The following is an 8,431-nucleotide window of genomic DNA, read 5'->3' on the forward strand; positions in this document are numbered from 1 at the left end:
ACTTTAAAAATGTTCTTAATAGAGCTTAAGTAGCATGAAAAATAAAAGTATCTTGTTTGTAACTCTATTTAGTTGTTACCAGCAGCATTTAGGGGAAAGACTTAGAGGTATGATGATACACTTACTTTATGGATATGACAGATATATTATGATTACTCATATTGTAAAATCCTAAAAATAATATTTACAAAAGCATTCTCTTCCTTCTTGGCATGGCCCATAGAATTTGTGAAGATAGGTAAATAGAGAGAGAATTGGGTTACACTGTTGTAGGTTTATTTATACCCACTTTCTTTAGTTATTTGCTATACCTGCCCTACATTCTCCTCCTCTCTTTCTTTCTAAAGACTATTGGGTTTTAACAGCCAAGCTTTTCTACATTAACCACTGAATAACTGGTACAACACTGCAGATCATGCTGAAAAAAGTGCTCACTCATAAAAGGTTGGCATGGGGACTTTGGAGCATGTAGGGTCAGTCCTTGCTTGCCCTTGTCAGCCAGTGACAGTCCTTGCATGCCCTAGTGTGTCCTTCCTGTTAGAAGGAATTTCAGGAATTCTCAAAGCAATTTTAGAAGTTTATATTTCTGAGCAAGAATTCTAAACCAATGACTTTTCTGCCATATTGTATGTATTTATGAACTGCAGTCTCATTAGCAGCTCTCAGGACTTGACCATTTCCAAAATGAATCATGAAGGCCCTGTTGTCTCCTTTTTCTTATGTGCTCAGGATTAAATAAACATGGAGACAACCTACACTGATCTGTCTTTTACAAATTAAGTAAACCTGGCAACACTATCTATAAAGTGAATAAAATAATGGTAGAAATCACATGGGTAATTTTCCTAATATAGACAGCATGGTCTGAGATGCACAAATGCAATCCTGGGAAGTGGTAAACGTTATTACGTATTTTCAGTCTGTTCTGAAGCATTACTTCTGTTTGCATTTTTGGAAAGGACCAAAAACATAAATGGATGTTTACATTCCTGGAAAGGACCATTTTATTGCTATTGGCTTTATCCAATGCAAAAGGCGCAATGCCATAGAACAGATAATTAGCATTTAAAAATATATTTTTGTCAATTAAATGCAGATAACCATTTTAACATCCTGAGGAATTGAATTCCATAAAATATAAATGTTGATTGCTACAAATGAAGTATTACATAAGAAATTGCATTGTTTATCTGGTGTTAGTACAATCTTTATTTTCTATTCAAAAGAATTATTGAGTCAGCTCTTTGGTGGGAGGCATTTGTTTTTCTTTGCTTTAGTTTTATTCTTTATTTTATTTAATTTTTTGTTTGTTTGTTTGTTTTTCTTGTAAATTAGTTAGGATTTCATGCAGCTATCTAAATCAAGGGAAGTGTAAGCAAGTTTAGAAACAGAGATATCACTGGGTATAGAACCATTTCTTTTGACTTCACAGGCTCAGAGATGAATTATCCAGTTGTATCCAAGGCCCTCTTACAGCACTGAAAGGAATCCCATTTTCAGATCTCTTATCTGCCAGATGCATCACATCCAGAAGTCAGAAAAATTAAATAATAGTTAAAAGTGTTTTCTCATGGTTACACAGAACTTCAAAAGTAATGTAAAATCTCTTTTAAAAAATAGTTTTTAGTTGGTTTAAGTTCACTGCTTCCCTACTGACCAAAACAAAAGCAAGTAAGTCTAAAAGGTTTCCTGAACAATCTGAATTTTAATAAAATATTTATATTAGCTATCCCAAACTTGGTATACTTTTTGGATTACTCATTTCAAAGAAATATCATTATTCATTTCTTACATACAGCATAGCACAGGACAACCCCACTCATCATTGTACAATATTTATTATTATCTATGTTTAATGCTGTTTAGAGATCCTAGCAGCCACCTTTGGATTAAGTGTCTTAAAATCAACTAGTAGGAGACAGCTTTTTTATGAAAGGTATACAGTTTAACAAGTGAAGACAGACATGACAATCTGGGAGTCTATTCTTCTTTGTCCACTGGGCACGGGTTTTTCATTCTATATTTCATTCCCTGCAGCTTTGATTTTTCCAGCCAGTAGGGCAAATTGTGCTCTTAGTTACATCACTGTACATTTACTTGTTCGTTCAGTGACATAAATAATAAACAAAGGAATATATATCAAAAACAATTTTATTATTGCATCAACAGCTGCTGTCTGGATGAGTACAGTAGATTTCATATTTATTGTGCTACTTCCAAGCCATCAGAAATGAACAGTAAAGGCAACAAATGAGAACTGGAATCAGTTGAAGGGTTCTTTACTTTTCCCATGCAGTAATTCTGCCAGACATTCTTTCTACAGATGTTCTTTATCCATGCAAGTCAGTATTTTAAGTTTAATTAAATGTTATCTCTCATCTTAGGAAAAACTTCCTGATTTATGGTAGGCCCATAAGTGTGGTTATCATTGTCCTTGGCACCTATTCACCTATTTCTATTTCAGTACCTAAGCTAAGATTCAAATTTTCTTGGAAAGCAGCAGACTGTCACTGTGAATCATAAGCTTGACAGGGCTTAATTTCAGGAGCAGGAGGAGTACATGAATAGGCTTGGAAAAGACATCCTTCTTGGTCAGCAGAACTTTGTAGTGCAGTTGCTTATGCCTAAGGAAATAAGGTCTTCAGAGCTGCCGTTTTTGCTGGCCATGGTTTTATTCAAAATTTGTTTGACTGTAGAACCCTTAGTTATACCCATCAAGAAGAGTATTTCAGAGCCATAATAAAAAGTAGGCCAACATAACAGTTTATCAGCCCCATATGCTTTTATCCTACATAGCAGTGCATTTATTTAATGTTGAATCTTTACAAGCTCACTTTTGCTGTGCGACATGGGTTTGGTTCAAGTGTTGGGGTAGTAAGAATATTGTGGCTACTTAGCACACCCTTTGACAAGGGAGAAAAGTTCTCTCCAAAAAAAAGGATTCCTTAATAGTCACCACTGTTAGTCCTGAGGTTAGCTGGGGGAAACACAGAGCTTCCAGGTATGTGAAATGTTTTATCTAGAATAATAAATAAATTCTCAGAGGATATATACTGCTATTATTTACCATAATGGCATCAGTGTGCAACTAAAGGGCTTTTCCAGACTTTCCATGTCAATGTGCACTAGGCCTGTGTATAAACTTGGATCTGAGAGAACGAAAATCCTAGGCAAAGCTAGACCTGTGGGGTATTCCCATGGAACTCCAAAGCTGTATGATGGAGCAACCAGGAACGGAGGTGCGCTGCTGAGTGCCTTGGTTTGTTATACAGTTTAGGTGCATCATGACTGTCCCAGAAGCTCAATAGCTTTTTGGTAAAGAAACTTGTCGTGGTTTGAGAGGAAATGAGTTTTTGGGAGGTGGTGGTGGCCAAACCAATAGGTGCTCAGATGTGGATATTGACACCTGGTTTGACCATTGAGGATATGGATACGCCTCTGAGAACACAGGGGTTAAAAGCGAAGAACTCCCAGGGGAACCTTCTTCTTGGTTCCAGTGGATGGAGGAGTCAGACCTCCCCTGCCCAGCTTCGGGCTGGGCGGGGGAGGGGAAAAGCCACGCGGCCAAGGGAGGTGGGCCGGAGCCTTGGGCAGAGGACGGGAGGCGATGGTTTGGACAAGAGTGAGTTCCCCACAGAGATGGAAGGGTGGAAGAACTCAGAGAGGCAGCGGGCAGACCCCCCCTTTCTCAGGAGAGAGAGAGAGAAGGAGAGAGGTGCCAGTGCTATCTTGAAATTTGATAAGCACTGGCCTGGCCGAGGAAGAGAAGGGGGGGGCCGACAAGGGAAGAGTGCGGAGCAGTGTGGGAGTTCGAAATGAGCAGAGACTGTGATTTTAACCCTTCTGTGGGACGGTGGAAACTTGGCAAATGCTGATCCTCCGGGAGTCGAAGGAGGAGAGAAACGGATAAGAGGAAATGTGCAAGTGTGATGAGAGCTGTGCAAGTGAAGAAGGACTGAGAGATGTTGAGAAAATCCCAGGTGGAGGAGATGATGGAGTGGCTTTTGGCTGGACTTTTCTTGTATAGCCATGGATAGAACCTTTCCTGTAATACAGAGACTGCATTTTAGGGGGAGGCGGAGCCAAAGGAGTGATGTGAGCAGAGACGACAGGTGATGAAGTGATGGTGAGACCCCTCGGCCCCAGGGGGTGAAATATTGGGGGGGACTGGTGTCCCGAAAAGGTGAGAGACTGTCGTTCTCTTCTGGAACTGGGCAAGGCATCCTTGAAAGGGGAAACCCTAAAAGCAGCTCTGGTCCATGTGCAGTGGTGAGAGCACTGAACATGGAAGGAAGAAGTCACGACGTGTAGTTGCTGAGTGACAGGGATTTATCTGTGGTAGCACAAGGAGGGCTCTTCTCTCCTCGATGAAATGAGAGGTGATTGTCGGAAGGGTGGAGATGGACTGTGTTGATTATTTGAAGGGTGATGGACTGGATAAAGAACTAAGGTTTTGTGTTATTCTGTGAGAATTGAGTGGGGGGAGGAGAAATGTTTGAAAGGTTTCCATTCTGCTCTGTGTGTTAATTTTATTGTAGTTATGTGATAATAAAGTTTTTTTCTTGTTCACAAGTGGAGGCCTGCTTTGCTCTGTCTCTGATCGCATCTCACAGCGGACACCAGGGGAAGATGGGTTTTCATGGGGGCACTGGCATTGGGCCAGCGTCAAACCATGACAAAACTCTTTAGATGTATTAGTCCAGGTTTTGGTGATGCCTGAGTAACTTTAAAGTAAAATAGAGATGACAGTACAAAATGAAAAAGAACCTGAAACAAAAGATTGTTCAGTTTGACAAACATATCCAGAAAAAAATTATGAACTATCCATCTACCCTTTGAGTGGTGAAGGTTAATGATGGCTGAGATGAGGAATTTTTTTGGTAACAAAATTAGGATTTCATTTTTTGGTACTGTGGATCCCTAACATAAATATTTGCAACAGTTTTGGGGGTTTTTTTTCACACTTTTAACTGATGCTTCTTTGAATGCTCAGGTTTCTTAGCAAAATTCATCTCCAGGTGTTTCTGTCACAAATACAAATTTGAAAAGCAGATGCAGAAAATGCACATCACATGACGAAAGATAAGGAATCGACTGTGTGTGTTTGAAAAGGTTTCTTTGCATTCATTTGCATGCTTTTGTAAGGATTTTTTTGTATTGTGGAGTGCTCTTTGCATATTACTCTGGCAACTCTTTAAACATTTATTCAAAATTATGTTCAAACATGTGAATATATATAAGTAAATGTGTGTAAATGCATGTGGCACTTTAGAGGAACATGAAAGATAACCTCCTTGTCCTATGAAGATAAACTGTAATCCAGAGAAAAAAGGATTATTGTGATGCCAACTTAAAAAAAAAGGGAAAGAATGGAGTGGTTACACTGAACAGATGAGTACTTGAAAGTTTCTTGAAAGAATTTGATAACGAACCAAAATTTGCAGAGGACCTTTCTTGCTATAGAAAGAGAAGGCACTATTCAAAGCCAAAAGGACATGAAAAGAATTAAGCCCGTAGAAAAAAAAGAAAATGGTAGGAATAAAAATTGTTAGAAACACAGGTCTGTATGGTGTAAGAGAAGTTAAGAACATGCATAGAGACAGAAAGGAAACTGGAAAGACCAAGTGTTCAAGGACAGGATGTCATAGTATGAAGATTTTTGTTACTTTATGTAGAATATTTTCTAAGACATACACCAAATCTTCATATGTAACCAGCATTGTGGATTCTTCTCTGAGTTTCTCAAAGTTCCTACATGCTAATATTCTTTCTATTTCTTGCATTAGAGGGAAAGAGAATCAGTTCTGGCAATTTTCACAGTTAAGGATATTCTGCTGGAAAAAGAAATGCAATTTGTGAGGATCAGAGAAAATGCCAAGTAAAAAGACAGAAAGATACTTCATCATGAGTGGCTATTTAAATATATCCCAGGGATGACCCTCTAGGAATATTTGTGCTACAAATCAAGCTCTCAAGAGATGTACATGCTAGAAGTAAGCATTGACCTTTATTGAGGCCATTTGTACATATGTATCATGATGTAGTCCTTAAATGTCTAGAGGATTATATTTTCCCATTGGCTAGTTCACTGAAGAGAAATCACCATTATCTAGGAAAGGATTAGCATTATGGGGCTAAGATGGCTGATGATATCCAAAAAACTCAAGGCAGACATATAGCTCATGGAGAAATGTATTTTCTCTCTGTCTGCAACACTTAAGTTACAGTTTAGTGAGTTGCATCATGGTGTTTACATAAATTAATATGGATGGAATTCCTCTGAGCAGCAGAGAAATTTTCTGAGCTACCCATTTAAGCCCCTTTCATATAATCAGTAGAATAAAATAGATGCTGCTTAAGAATTGTTTGTCTTGGCTTAAAGTTGGCACCTCAAGCAGGTTGGATGCCATAGGTCAGTGCCATGAAATTGGCTGTTTTCTCCCTCTGCATATGAGGGAAATCCTGACTTACTGTCTTAGAGTTCTATACGTGTCTGCACTGTAGTCATGTGAAGGCAAGTGAAGTGAACCGATACTATGCATTTCCTGAATAATTATTTAAATTTGTAACTGCTACTACAATGTACCCCATCTTACTGCTCTCACCAGATACTGATTAATTACTGGCATTAGAATTTATCAATAATTTTGGCATTTTCCGCCAATAATCTGTGCCAATAATTTGTTCACACTTGAAAATAAAAGTAAATTAAAATAATTCACCCTATTGCTAAATGTTATAGTAGAAAAAGATTCAGTCACTTTCCAAGGCAATAAGCACAATATTTGAAACCTAATATATTTGGAAGTGATTTGCTCTCATTGATTTAGGAAGTTGAATGCTGACATTTCTTAACTTGTCACCTTATCATCTTATGGAGAGAAGGAATTTCATGGTTCTTGAGTGCAAGAATGTGGACTAAAAAGTGATTCTGAATAAGTGTCTGCTATGTGGAGACTATCCCTTGAGCACAGGATAAGATGGGGTGAAAATATGTGATTATGTGGTAAAGGACTATTGTAATGATGCATAAAGGAACTAAATTAAGATTACAACAGCAAATCATAAATAACGTTTACAGCTCTTCAGCACTGCCTTTTCAGGTTCACTTTTAAAACAGATACACCCTTCTGTAGAGGTGCACGTGTTCCATTGAACTGGGAAAGGACCTCAGGTTGTGGGAAATATCTGTCCCACAGCACTGGTAGAAACTGTATGTATACAGTGATTCAATGGCATAATTCTTTTATTGGACTGATGAACTAATATGAATTTGAACTTAAACTTAAGTGACAATGGTAGAAGGTATGTTAATTTAGTTTTGTTCTTGTCCTGATGAATTTAAATTATAGTTTTACAAAAATAAATATGTATTGATAGTCTAATTTTAGATGATATTGTAAAAGACCTATCAGTCACAGCATATTGCCCTTTAATCCAGCAAGCCATATATTAATAGCGCACACTACAACTAATAAATAGTCTGTCGTGCCTGAAAAAATTCCATGATGTAGGTAAGTGGACAGTGGACGGTGGATACTAACATCCTCCTCCCCTTCCTTGTGAAATGAACTGTGAAGATGTGAAGATCAAGAGTTTGCTACCTGGAAATGTAACATTCAGATGAAGCAATCTGCTACTTAAGGGAGAAGGATAGGAAAGCAATAAAGCCCATCTACAAATAACAGGTGAAGTTGATGGTTACGATTCAAGCTGGGAAAGTTGTTGAGAAATAAAATTGTTGTGACAATGAAGAGCAGCAGACAGCAGCAATTCTTTACATAGCACATAAAATTATTATTTCCACTTCTTCAGAAATAACTGAGATGTACAACATGAAAACCATGCTAGATATTTTTGTACATATGTTCCACAGCATAATAGATTTTTTTACTTTGCTTTCAGGAAAGCAAATGTGTTTCCACCAGAGCTGAAATATTTTGTGTTTATTTGTAGTCTCCCAGGTCCAACTATATTGCTTCATCAGCAAGTTCTGCTTCCTCAGTGCTCATCTATAATGTCCACATTCAAGTAGTCATTCTTTACAAGAAGAGTTTCTTCACTTATTTTATGTCTTCATTGCAGGTATTGTCTTCAAGGAATCAATAGGGGAAGACACAGGTGTAAGTTATATGCATGGCATTATTGTCATCTGTCTGTGCATTTCATTTAGTGTTATCCATAAAGTTGTAATTTTTAGGAACAGTTGAAATTACAAAGGTGATAACTTAGTGTTGTGATGCTTACAGTCATTTTGAAACCAAATATTTTACTGTCATTCCTGATGAGATACCTTTTAGACTGACTGATGATTTGGGACTTTCCTCACAGTCTCTTACATTTATTTTTTTAAGAATAAGTTCAAATATGTGGATAGTGAAATAGCATAGGTTCACAACAGAGGAATCCATCATGAAAAAAAAGGAAGAAC

Source organism: Motacilla alba, chromosome 3 (genome assembly GCF_015832195.1).
Source record: "Motacilla alba alba isolate MOTALB_02 chromosome 3, Motacilla_alba_V1.0_pri, whole genome shotgun sequence".
Lineage (NCBI taxonomy): Eukaryota > Metazoa > Chordata > Aves > Passeriformes > Motacillidae > Motacilla > Motacilla alba.